At 38.0% G+C, this 14,076-nt stretch overlaps 1 protein-coding gene across 2 annotated transcripts in view; it reads left to right on the top strand.

Moving 5' to 3' along the window:
• LOC460575 (uncharacterized) overlaps positions 1-14,076 on the top strand; it is a 510,143-nt gene that overhangs the window by 325,155 nt on the left and 170,912 nt on the right. Inside the window, exon 6 of one of the 2 annotated variants that reach the window (XR_010155691.1) lies at positions 12,884-12,958. The exons of the other annotated variant lie outside the window; for it this stretch is intronic. The gene's annotated coding sequence lies outside the window, so the exon portion shown is untranslated. Of the gene's footprint in view, positions 1-12,883; positions 12,959-14,076 lie in introns of those variants that run through there. 2 annotated transcript variants of the gene reach the window in all.

Here is a 14,076-nt window from a genome sequence, read left to right as displayed (position 1 = left end):
CTATTTGAATATTATATTCTTCCAAATGAGCAACTCTTGAGGGGCTGAGCTTAGGTGTATTAGTTTCCTAGGGTTGCTACTACAAAATAACACAAACCCTATGACTTAACAAAAATTTATTATCTTACAGTTCTAGAAGTTAGTTTGAAATCAGCATGTCTGCAGGGCCATCCTCTCTCCAAAGGCTCTAGGGGAAAATCCTTCCTAGCTTCTGGTGGTGGCTGTTAGTCCTTGGCATTTCAAGGCTTGTTGCTGCTGTGTGTTGATCTCTGCTTTCATTTATTATGTGGTATTCTCCCTAGGTGTGTCTGTATTGCTGTGTCCATTCTCCTCTTCTTATAAGGACACCAGCCATTTTGAATTAGGGCTTACCCTAATAACCTCATCCTAAGTTGATTATATCTGCAAAGACCCTATTTCCAAATGCAATTATATCCACAAGTTCCAGGGGTAAGGACTTCAACATATTTTGGGGGGAGTGGGGCACAATTCTACCCATAAAAGTTGATATGGAGATAGGACTCAAGATGTAGCTAAGTGTTAAGAAAACATCCCATCATTATCTTGACATGAAGACATGGACCCAGCTCTGGTTACTGCAGAATTCTCACAAATCCCACAAAGGAGGCTCCATTCCTTCAAAGAGGACTCTGACTCTTAACACTGTAGCAGAATAAGATGTTGTTATGCTTTCACCCTTGGAAATTTATTTTGCCCCATAATACTTTTTCACTGAGGTAGCTAGACATAACTCATAAACTTTATAAGTAGATAAAATAAAAAGAACCATCATTTATCAATTGACTTTTATACTTCAGAAACTAAGGACCTTGAATAAAACAATAGAATTGGAAGAATAGTTTCTCATTCCAAATTTTTTCTAAATTAGAAACAGATAAAAATTTTATTATCTGGGAAAGAAGTGAAGAATTCTAGAAGACAGTAATATATTAAAACTGAGGAGAAAAAGCAATAGAAGAAATTGCTGGTATGGATGTCTGAAAGGAGAACCTACCTCTGCCTCCTTGGGTTGTGAAAGCAATAGAATTTCCACATAGATTCAGGGATATGAGAGTAAAGGAGACCTGTACTCACTTAACTTGGGACTCTGGGTGTGACAGCCTTGAGGATTTTCTTGCTTTAACATGATGTGGAATCTCCATAAAAGATAGTTCAAGAGGTCTTGAACAGAGAAAGCCTAAGATAGCCTCAGAGTGTATAAGCAATATTTTCTGTAAATCTGAGAAGGGTGAAAATGGATAGCTGAGAAGGCAAACTGGTAGACTTGATAAGGTCTCGGGGGAAGGATGACGGGTAGGCTATTCAGCTAGATATCAGGGGAAATGTGAATAATCCTGCAGTTGCTGGCCTAAGAGGATAGTGATGATGGAAGAGACAATGTGATACATCTTTTGTTGAATGCCAGAGTGGACAGACAGCTCCCTGGGACCAGATAACCAAATAGCTTGGTGTTATGAAGCCTGAGGAATGCAGATGAAACTTCATGGGAAAAAAATAGAGAAGACTCTGGGATGTTATGGAGTGAACTCCAAACTAACCAGGATTACCTTTTCTACTACTGGACAGAATGAGGCCTCTAGATACAAACTAAATTCATTTATAGAAAAATAAAGTTAACTCCATTTGTTCCTTTGTGAATTTACAGTCTGAAATGTCATACCCACTAAACCTTTGCAATAAAGTTTTTGCCAGTATACAGATGAGCCTCAAGGCACTCTGCAATAGGACACACCTATGGATTAGATAATAATTCCCTAGGAAACAGGGCCAGATTTCTGCCATGATTATATCTCAAGTGCATGACATAGTAATGTAGGATGCTGTGATAGAGGACATACTTGCTGAACAATGAATGAGTAATTGGATGTCTGTTCTCTAGCTCCAAAGGAATCCCATAGCAGAGTAAAATGAAACTTACTACATATAAGAGGGCATGTAAGGCAATGACAAATGAAGCTAGTCGGTACCATTAACCTTCTCAAAGAAGTAGCCAAGACTCTGGAGTTCTGTATATACTGGCTCAAAGAGTAATAAAATGCCCCTCAACATTTCTGAGCCCTATTTTCTCATACATATCACAGTGATGGTTTAATATTTCTTTGACTTCTCTCTAGCTAGGTAGTTTAAAATTTTTGTTAATATAGTATAAAATATATAATATAACTAACATTTGTGGTAAGCACAAGGATGTTAAGTTCAGCTTTTTACGTATTTAATCTCATTTAAGCGATGCAGTAATTCTAGGAGGTAGAATTACTCTTCTTTCCATTTTTCAAATAAGGAACCTATGTCTGAGAGAGGATTAGTAACTCAGAATCCTATAGCTGGCTAGTTCTAAGACATAAACCCTGGGCTTGCTTTTGGCCATTGTGCTATATTGCCTCCAAACCGTGGAAAATACACAGGTACATCTCATTTTATTGTGTTCCACAGATATTAAGTTAATTCTTTTTTTTAACAAAGTGAAGGTTTGTGGTAGTCCTGTGTTGACCATATCTATTGGCACCATTTTTTTAATAGCACATGCTCACTTCATGTGCTTCGTATATCTGTGTCACATTTTGATATTTCTCACAATATTTCAAACCTTTTTGTTATTATTATACTTTTATGGTGATCTATGATCAGTAATTTTTGAAGTTACTATTGTCATTGTTTTAGGGTGCCACGAACCATCTCCATATGAGATAGCAAATTTAATCAATAAATGTAGTGTGTGTTCTGACTGCTTTACCAACCGGCCATTCCCCCATTTTTCTTCCTCTCCTTGGGCCTCCCTATTCCCTAAAGGCAACAATATTGAAATTTGGCTAATTAATAACCTCACAATAGCCTCTAATTTTTCAAGTGAAAGGAAGAGTCACACGACAGACTTTTTTTATTTTTTTGAGACCGAGTCTCGCTCTGTCGCCCAGGCTGGAGTGCAGTGGCGCAATCTTGGCTCACTGCAAGCTCCGCCTCCCGGGTTCAGGCCATTCTCCTGCCTCAGCCTCCCAAGTAGCTGGGACTACAAGTGCCCGCCACCACGCCTGGCTAATTTTTTGTATTTTTAGTAGAGATAGGGTTTCACCGCGTTAGCCAGACCGCATTAGCCAGATGGTCTCAATCTCCTGACCTCGTGATCTGCCCGCCTCAGCCTCCCAAAGTGCTGGGATTACAGGCGTTGAGCCACTGCACCCGCCCACACAACAGACTTTTAATCAAAAGCCAGAATAATTAAGCTTAGTGAGGAAGGCATGTCAAAAGCTGAGATAGGGCCCAGTATGGTGGTTAATGCCTAAAATCCCAGCACTGTGAGAAGCTGAGGTGGTAGGATTGCTTGAGACCAGGAGTTTGAGACCAGCCTGAGCAAAGTAGTGAGACTCAGTCTTTGTTGAAAAATAAAAAATTTAGCTGGGTGTGGTGGTGTGTGCCTATAGTCCCAGCTACTCTGGAGAGTGAGGTGGGGGGATTGCTTGAGCCCAGAAATTTGAGGCTGCACAGCACTCCAGCCTGGGCAACACAGGCTGGAAGAAAAGAAAAGAAAAAACAAAAGCAAAAACAAAGCTGAGATAGGCTAAAAGCTAGGCCTATTGCACCAATTAGTTAGCAAAATTGTGAATGCAAAGGAGGAGTTCTTGAAGGAAGTTAAAAGTGTTACTCCAGTGAACACATGAATAAGGAAGTGAAACAGGCTTATTGCTGATATGAAAAATGTTTTTAGTGGTCTGGACAGAACATCAAACCAGCCACAACATTTCATTAAGCCAAAGCCTAATGCAGAGCAAGGCCTTAACTCACTTCAGTTCCATGAAGACTGAGAGAGGCAAGGAAGTTGCAGAAGAAAAGTTTGGAGCAGCCTTCTATTGCAAGAAGATGCCATGTAGGACTTTCATAGCTTAGAGAGGAGAAAGTAATGACCAGCTTCAAAGCATCAAAGGGACAGGCTGACTTTCTTGTGAGGGGCTAACACAACTAGTGACTTTAAAAGCCAGTGTTCATTTACCATTCCTAAAATCCTAGAGCTTTGAAGAATTATGCTAAATCTACTCCACCTTTGCTCTATAAATGGAACAAACCTTGGCGAGAGCACATCTCTTCATAGTGTGGTGTACTGAATATTTTAAGTCCCCAGTTGAGATACACTACTCAGAAAAAAGATTCTTTTCAAAATATTACTGCTCATTGACAATGCACCTAGTCACTCAAAAGCTCTGATTGTGATGCACAGAAGATTACTCTTGTTTTCATGCCTGCTAACAGCACATTCACTCTGTAGCCCATGGATTAAGGAGTAATTTTGTCTTTCAAGTCTTATTATTCAAGAAATACCTTTGTTAACACTATAGCAGCCATAGATAGTAATTCCTCTGATGGATTTAAACAAAGTAAATTAAAAACCATCTGGAAAGGATTCACCATTCTAGATGCTATTAGGATATTTTTGATTCATGAGAGGAGGTCAAAATATCAATATTAATTGGAGTTTGGAAGAAGTTGATTCCAACCCTGATGGATGACATTAGGGGGTTCAAGACTTCAGAGAAGAAAGTAAGTGCCAATGTGATGAAAATAGCAAGAGAATTAGAATTAGAAGTGGAGCCCAAAGATGTGACTGGGTTGTTGTAATGTCATGATCAAACTTGAATGAATGGGGGGAGTTGTTTCTTATGGATGAGAAAAGAAAGTGGTTTCTTCAGAAAAAATCTATTCCTAGTGAGGATGCTGTGAATATTGTTGAAATGACAGCAAAGGATTTAGAATAGTTCATAAACTCACTTGATAAAGCAGCAACAGGGTTTGAGAAGATTGAATCCAGTTTCAAAAGTTCTGCTGTGCATAAAACGCTGTCAAATAGCCCTGTATGCTCCAGAGAAATCTTTCATGATAGGAAGAGTCAGTCAATGTAGCAAATTTCATTGTTGTTTTATCTTAAGAAATTGTCACAATCACCCCAACCTTCAGCAACCACCACCCTGATCAGTCAGCAGCTGTCAACATCGAGGCAAGACCATTTGCTAGCAAAAAGATTATGCCTTGCTGAAGGCTCAGATGATTGTTAGCATATTTTAGCAATAAAGTGTTTTTAATTAAGGTATGGACATTGTTTTTTATACATAATACCATTGCATACTTAAAAGACTATTGTATATTCATTATATGTATATATACTATATAGATAAACATAACTATTATATGCACTGAAAAACTAAAAATTAATGTGACTTGCTTTATTTTGATATTTGCTTTATTGCATTAGTCTCGAAACAAATCCCCAATATCTCCAAGGTTGGCAGGTATTTGGAAACCATTTGCTTTTAATTTTTTATTTTGAAATATCAAGTACTCAGTATTTTAATAACCCCTCTAGTATCCACCTGCTTCAGTTGTTGCCATCTCCCTTTTTATCCCAGGCTATCTTACATGACAGAGAGGGGCAGAACAGTCCTGCCAAGGTAATAACTGCAAATCAGGGAATCTATTGAAGCCAGTGAGGGCAGAGAGGAAAATTGCTGCCAAGAGAGGTCACTGAAACCTATCTGTGATTGTCCCCTTCTACTGATTGGAGCTCGGTCTTGCTGACCATATCTAGGCTACAATAAGTGCTAAAGAAAGCTTAATCATTCCTGCAGAATTCTTTTGGTCAGACCAGTTGCTTATGGAAAGCATTAAACAAACACGACCTTTTAGCTCTTGGTATTATCGGTGCTGTTGAGGTGGCTACTCCACTGGTGCACATATCTTTCCTTCATCCTTATTATAGCTGGCTTCAGGTGCTATTAAACACTGAGTATCTAGTTTGCTGAAATGGATAGAATAGGATTTTAAGACACTACTTCATGCAATATTTATATCCTCTTTTTCTTCCTAGCTCAAAATGGGACTTTAAAATTGCCTACTGCCTTGTTTCCAACTTCACCTTGTGCATTGCTCTACCGTGTTCCCTACAATGTACAATTCCCAGCAGGGCTATAGCTAGATATGAGATCATTAGGCATATATTTCTGAAAACCTGCCCTCCCTACAATGTTATGAATCTCTCTATTCCAACTCAGTTGGCTGAACTGTCCTCTTTTTTCTGAGCTCTCTCTTCCCTACTTATCCTGAGGAAAGGCAGGCATGTTCCTGAGGGTGAAATTCTGTTGATAGAATGAGAACTGTTCTCTGAACATGATGTGAATGCTTTATCACTTGCAGTCATGCTTTAGGTTTCCCCATACATGAAAGGCCTCTGCTTCCAATATTCAGTGCTTGGTGAGAATACTGGAGATGATTACCCCCTCCAACTTGCCCCACCCCTTTGTTAAATAGTCTTTTCTGCTCATAGTGTAGTTGTAGACTAGGGGTCAGCAAATGACAGCATGAGGAACCAATCCTGCCCCATCCCTATTTTTGTAAATAAAGATTTATTTGCACAATTTACAAATTGGCAATTTACAAAGGAAAGAGGTTAAATGGAGGACTCACAGTTCCATGTAGCTGGAGAAGCCTCACAATCATGGCAGAAGGCAAGGAGAAACCAGTCACATCTTATATGGATGGTAACAGGCAAAGAGAGCGTGTTCAAGGAAACTCCCCTTTTTAAAACCATCATGTTTCGTGAGACTTATTCAATATCATGAGAACAGCACAGCAAAGACATGCCCCAATGATTCAATTACCTCCCACCGGGTCCATATCAGCCCCTTTACAGAGAAAAATTTACCATTCCTTGGTGTAGACTATTGTCATGACCCTCGTTGTGCACTATTTCCATAACACAAATGACCAACACGCACTGGACAGAAAGACAATCTCCTCTAGAGAGCTTGTCTCTTCTAATTAGGTTCTCTTCCCCGGGGAACTTGTGATGACAGTAGTCAGGTGGTCCATTTGTAAGTGAGTCCACATCAAAATTAAAGAATGAAGCCAATCTGTAGAGAGAAATAGATTTTAGATCTTGCTTCCCTGAGAGAGCAAAAAGTTGAAAATAGCAGGTGTGTTGGCTTCTGCTGACTTTCCTGTTCTTGGTTCTAGTGTCTCACAAAGCCCAGATGCATATTTTGACCTTCAGTTTCAACAGATAACCCTGTATGCTTTTTATAAATTTCCCTTTTCCCTTAAGCTCATTTTGTGACTGAATCAGTGAGTTTAGGTCTTAGGTATGCCTAGGGTTTTCATTCAACATCCTTTCTTTTATGAAGTTTGCCTCATTTTCCCTTGGCTACACAATTCTTCTCTTGGACAGCAAAACTCAGGGATATAATATCTGACAGCAACATGAATTAGATTGGGGCATTGATTCCTGTAGAGAGAAGAGAGGGTGCTGGTGGGAGAATAGGGTTAGGAAATGACTGCCCTGTGATAATTTGGGACTTTCTCAATGCAGAAATGTACAGAACATTTTGCTATCTTTACTTTTGTGTTTTTGTGATGGTAGAGATGAAAAAAAATTTTTTTATTAGCTTCACAATAGCATGGTCCTGCTTGATTTTTTCCAATTTAATGTTTTTGGCCTTACTAATCCTGTGACTTTATTTTATTTTTTTTAGTAGTATGTGGATTCTCCAAATGCATTCCCAAAAACGCTGTACAGGGAAGAGAAAACAATTTCTGGACTTTGGAAGGCTTTTTCAACATCTAATTCACATGATAAACAACAGAGAAAATGACACTTTGATTTAGGCTGATAGATGTGATGTCCCGTTACCAGACCTTTCCTTTTTGCATTGAGCTCATTAATAATTTACTTTAAAATTTCGATCTCATGAACTATTTTAAAAATAAGCAACACAGCAAACAACAACCAGTAAGATCATTATGAGGTGCAGTTATTAAAATACCTTTATTCAGTCTATTCTTTTTTTAAAATTGGGTGTTGTAATCTTTCATCCTTAGAGGCAGACATTTGATGAAGGCACAGCTTGAAAAGAAAGTGATAAAATTTAGAAGGCAGAGTAGTTATTGATCTCTGGTGCTTTCAAACTTTTGCAGGATTAACAGAACTTATAATTTTTCTTCTCTGTGACAATAAGGCACTGCCTTCATAAAATGCTTTAAAAACAATTAATGCTTTACTTAAAAAGTTTTAAGTATTACTTCATGGCTTGTTGAGAACCATAAAGTTAGATAGAGAAAAGGTACACTGGCTAGTTAAGAAACCATCAGCTATCCCAAAGTTTATATAACATCTTCCTCAGCTAGTAGAATACTTTTTAATGCAGCATCCTGTTAACTTGAGAAACGATAAGACTCTTGTACTCACGTTATTTAAAGTTTTCAAAAATTCAAGCTGTAGGTCACCTGACTTTAATATATCTTACAAATTTTAAGATGTGTATATTTGTTCTGTTCAGTCTTTTCTTTACTCTTAGTAATTTTAGGTAATGTTCCAAAGGTATTTGTATACCTTATATTTGTCTGCAGATTATTTTAAAAATGTTTTACAAATACATAGTGTCTTCTGTGTGTTAGGCACAGTCGGACATAAGCACTTTATAAATACCAGCTCATTTAACTCTTACAACCATATGAAGTGTTATTATTTGTCTACAGTTGAGAAAACTGAGACACAGAAAGATTAGTTTGTCCAGTACTGACTTTACTGTGTCAGTAAAGTGGAGGATCCAGGATTTGGAGCTTAATCATCCAGGTTCAGAGTTAACATTTTTGACCACTCTGGTTGTGTCAAATGCTTGCATTAACTTTGTAGAGAGATGCAGATTTTACTCCTAAGAAATTGCCTCTTACATTTGCCTTTAGGGTCAGAAACAAGCTTTTTTTTATTAATAAAACATCACATCAAGGAAAAACCACTTTTTATCAGTGAGATCTCCTTCTCAGGGGTTCAGCCGTCAACTGTTTCTAACCACACTACTCTGCCCTGGGTAGAGGAAGAGATGAAACTGGGCTGCAGGGAGCCAGTAACATGTACAAGGTCAGTGCCAATTCCAAACTCAGGGTGATGCAACTTACTCTTTTCAAAGGACAGATTGAGGTTAGGGCAAAATCATCTGTTGAGTAGTCCTCTATTCTAAACTACTTTTCTGGGTAGTTTAGAAATATCCTATAATATGACAGAGAGGGCCAGAACTACTTTTCTGGGTAGTTTAGAATGGAGGTAGATTTACTTTAATCAACCCAATTTTCTTGCATGACCACAATAGCTTGAATTCGCCATATGATATAAAGGCAAAAGTGCCCAAGGTCTTAAGAAGAAAGCTTGTTTCTGAAAATTTTCTCCAACAACAAGAATTGTTTCACTGTTTCATTAATTTAATTTTTTACCATTATAAATTTAAAAACTGTTTATTTGACTTAAGTTTTAGTTGCACATGTTGTGGCTTATTTGCCCTTTCCTAAGAAATATGTAGATACTGGAATAATCTCACTTTTTTTTTCTTTCTTTCGTTTTTTTTTTCTCGTTCCTTCCTATGCTCCCTTCCTCCTCCTTGTTTCTTTCTTCTATTCAAGGAAACAAATCCACTAAATCTCTACTGTGGCCAGGAACTCCTTTTAACATTAGGGATAACAAGGTGATTTAGGTCACAATACTCACCTTTAAGTAGTTCCAAGACTCATGGGAGAGACAGACATCAAAACAAATAAATGTAAACCAATAAAATGAACCCCCAAATGGGGACATTCCCAGTGACTCCTGCCATGGGCGTCCCTCATGCCAGGATTCTACACTGAAAAATTAACAGATGAATAAAGAAAACAGATAGGCAAGAGTAGAGTAGAGGGAAGCCATCACCAATGCCTGGTATCAAAGGAAACCCATGAGTGGAGTTGGACAGTGTTAATCTCAAGATCCTGAGGTGTTCCGAAGAAATAATTTTGAATAAGTGGAGGAAAAAGGTGTTGGAGGTTTATTTTTCTTTTCTTCTGCTTGACGGAGTCTTGCCATTACAGAAGTAGAACTTGTTGCGGGACTGCTTCCTTATTTAGTTCAGCTGAAGATGGGGGTCTTTATCACACCGCCACGAAAATTTAGGCTCGCAGACTATTTGAAGAGTGAGAAAAATGGGATTTATTGGGCAAAAGGGAAAAAAAGGGGGAAACAGAGACTCTTAGCAAAGCGACAGCGTGTGCTTCTTGCCCTTGGGCTTCCCTCCTGGCCAATTGAATTCCAGGTTCCACCCAGGAAGAGGAAGGGCAAGGTTCCTCCCTGCTGCAAATGGTGCGAACTTCTGTGGCTCCACCCCAGTGTGCGTTCCTCCCAGTGCACAGGTTGGTTGGAGGCTCTGCCAGGGAGCCCTTCCCACCTGGTTATCTCAAAATGACAAAATTGCCACGCGGAACTTGTGTCTGCACTACTGATGCTGGGGTGCCTAGGACATGAAAGGAGCACACAGTAGGTCGTGATTTATTCTGCCCATGAGAACTTGAGAAACTTTGCTAACAGGGTTGTTTGTTGCTGGAGGTTGGCCTCGTAGACTAATAAATAGCAATTCTCCAGGAAGAGAGTTGGGAAGTGGGAGTGGAAAGAGTGGTAGATGTTAGAGGAAAATCCGTGCATGGTAAATTTTTAAAAGGCTGACTTGTTCTTTTGACTATAGTTGGAATATAGACTCCCTCCAGACCCTGTTGTTTTGATCTGCCTACCTCTCTCTCCTACTCCAATCATGTCCTGTGTTCTGGTGGGGCTGTCAGTTGCAGCACTCCTTTGCTCCTCCATGGGGGAACCAATGACTCAGGAATAGCCAATCAAAATTCCTTTTCCCCTGGCCACAGTGATTCTGTAGAGGTGCTTGGATGTCAGAGTCTGCCTATTCGACTTCACACTCCAGCCCTGCCATGTCTCAGTTCGGTGATTTGGGGCAAGTTACTTCACCTCTCTAGGCTTCAGTTTCCCCATCTCTAAAATGGGGATGATAATTGGGTTGTTGTGAGGATCAGATCACTTACATGAAAAGTAGGTGGAATCGTGCTTGGAACATGGTGCACACTCTCCATGTGGTAGCATTTTTCTTTTTTGGAGTGGAGGAAGAGGTGTTCTGCATTTTTGGTCAAGGAGTTGGAAGAAAATGAGATAGGGGTTGCTGATAGACAGTTATTCTGCCACAGGGAACAGATTTTTCTGCACCAGGAGTAAATGAGGCCAGCATCTAGGGATCAACAGTATCAGGATAGCCATTCATCCACTAATCTATTCAGTGTCTTTCTATGTATTGACATTTATTTACCTTTTGTGGGACCAACAGGTTCTTTGACTAGCTTGGGTTGGATTTATGTCACTTGCTACTGAAAAAGACCTGAATGAGTCACTGTTTATAGAAGGGCATTACAGAAAGTTGAGGTAGAATAGGATTAGTTGGGGAAGGGTTGCTGAGTCTGGACTTGATCCTTTAAGCCATGGTATAGCATTAACGTTTTCAACAGGAAATAGCACAACCAGACATGTATTAAACAAGAAAACTCTGTTTACTCTGTTTGCTCTGTTGAGAGTAATATTGAGGTTTTTTCATACCTGTAGTTCCATTTGTGCATATTTCAAAATTATGCTATGATGCTGTAATCAGACCATTGCTGTAATAAAGGGAGTTTCATCCCACATGACACTATACAGAGATTAACTGCATTGATTCATTTTCTTTAAAAGCAACAGTGATAAAATTAGGTGCATAGAGGGGTAAGACTTGACTTAAAAAGGAATTGCCTTTCACATGTAAGAGTGTTTGGCGTTCTCATGAGAAACATGGAACATTTACACAATATTATGCTACCAGGCTGAGCTGCTTTGGAACAATTTGTGGAGAAGGGGTATGTGTTTAGGCCCTGTTTTAATATTGCAATATACTTCTAATCTAACTTCAATTTCTCCTCTGTATTAGTCTTCCTGATAGAACCTTCTAAAATAGTACTCTGAGCATATCACTTTCCTTACTGAGAAGTTTTAGTGGCTCTCTTATCTATTGACTAAAATACAAGATCCTCAGCCTGACTTTGAGGTTACAATCTGGTTTCCACTGCAGTTGATTAAAAAGTATTTTATGGAGTGCCCACTGTGTGCCAGGAATAGGCTAGAATATCTCTGTCTAAAAGAAATTTAATTCAAGTCATGTATGTAATTTAAAATTTTTTAGTAGTCATATTGAAAAGTTAAAATAAATGGGTAAAGTTAATTTAAATAATGCATTATATTTAATCCAACATATACAAAATATATAAAAGATCAAAATGTAATCAATATGAAAATTTGTCAAGGAGCTATTTATATTCTTTTAAAATAAATATTAAGAATTCAATGTATATTTTATACTTAGCAGCACATCTCAATCAGATTGTAAATTTTCATTGAAAATTATTTATTTATTTATTTATTTATGTATTTATTTATTTATTTTGAGATGGACTCTGGCTTTGTCTTGCCCAGGCTGCAGTGCAGTGGTGTGATCTCGGCTCACTGCAGCTTCCGCCTCCCAGGTTCAAGTGATTCTCCTGCCTCAGCCTCCCAAGTAGCTGGGACTACAGGAGGAGCCACCACACCCGGCTAATTTTGTATTTTTAGTAGAGAGGTGGTTTCACCATGTTGGCCAGGCTGGTCTCGAACTCCTGACCTCAGGTGATCCACCTGCCTCGGCCTCCCAAAGTGCTGGGGTTACAGGCATGAGCCACTGTGCCCAGCCGAAAATTACTAATTTGTATTTAGACTTCATAACATGCACAGTTGAAAAAGATCTACATATCTAAGTAGTTCAAACATACTTGAAATTTTTCAATAACTGAATCAAGTAGCAGTTTTAAAATTTAATTTTATGTTAAATTAAAAGTTCAGTCCCTTAGTCTCCCTAGCCACATTTTAGATGTCACATGTATCTCATGGTTGTTGTACTAAACAGCATAATTCTAGGAACACAGGCCCTGCACTCATGGAGTTAACATTAGCTCTCCTTTCCAGCTCTATCTTCTATTTTTTCCTACAATGCCGAATGGATTGTACCTGATCTCAAGACCTTTGCTCATCTGTTCCAGGTAAGCTTGTTTTGTCCTTCAAAAGGCATACCTCTTATCTATTGAAATTCTATCTAGCTTTACAGCTAAGCTCAAATGTCAACCCACCCAGGGAAACTGTTCTCAATCATCTAAGCAAAAAATGTTCTGCATTCTCTGAACTTTTGTAGCACTTGGATTACATCCTTCTTTTCTTTCTTTTTTTTTTTTTTTTTTTTTTTTTTTTGCTAGTCAAGTGGAGCATTGGGAGTGGGGAAGGAACAAAGAAATCTGTAACTGGTTGTGGTACATTAGTTGTAAACACCCTTGCACTTCAACCAGCTGATTACACCTTCCTTTTGACACTAATTACATACTACTTTGTGGGCCTTGGAGTCATATAAACCCAGGTTTGATATCTGGTCTTGCCACTCACTGGCTGTATGATCTTAGGCAACTTCCTTAACTTTTCAAAGCTTCATTTTCATCATCTGTCAAATGATGAGTTTTCTCATTATCTGTGCAGTTTTAAAGATGAGTTTTACTACAACTTAATGGAATTGTTGAGGTGAAATAAAGTTGAAAAAGTGCTTAGTTCAGAATTCAACCTATTAGGAGTGTGTGTGTGTGTATATATATATATATATATATATATACACACACACACACACAGAGACATACATACATACATATACTATGTATATATTTGTATATGTATGCAAGTATATATAAGTGCTGCATATATATGTATGTGTGTATACATATATATGTGCTGCATATATACACACATACATATATACTACTAATAGATTGAGTAGTATTATATAGTAGTGTATACATATACCACTAATATATATGTGTTTATATATATATAATACACTACAATGAATATTATATATTAGTAGATATTTACAGATATTTTCATTTTTATATATATTTAAATACAGTATTATACTAATTATAACATTAGTATTAATAGTATATACACACACAGACATATATACACTCTATCTCCCTAAGTACAATAATTTACAAATTGTAATAATAATGATACTGATAATATTAATAAGAAGTTTATGTTAGGCACTGTTTAGTAGCTTTACATATTCTATTCAATGCGCCAAACAATTATTTTGAGGTACGATGAATTATTATCCTCAT

Source organism: Pan troglodytes, chromosome 2 (genome assembly GCF_028858775.2).
Source record: "Pan troglodytes isolate AG18354 chromosome 2, NHGRI_mPanTro3-v2.0_pri, whole genome shotgun sequence".
Lineage (NCBI taxonomy): Eukaryota > Metazoa > Chordata > Mammalia > Primates > Hominidae > Pan > Pan troglodytes.
Note: the sequence above shows the minus strand (reverse complement) of the source record. Positions and strands in the feature narration are given on the sequence as shown.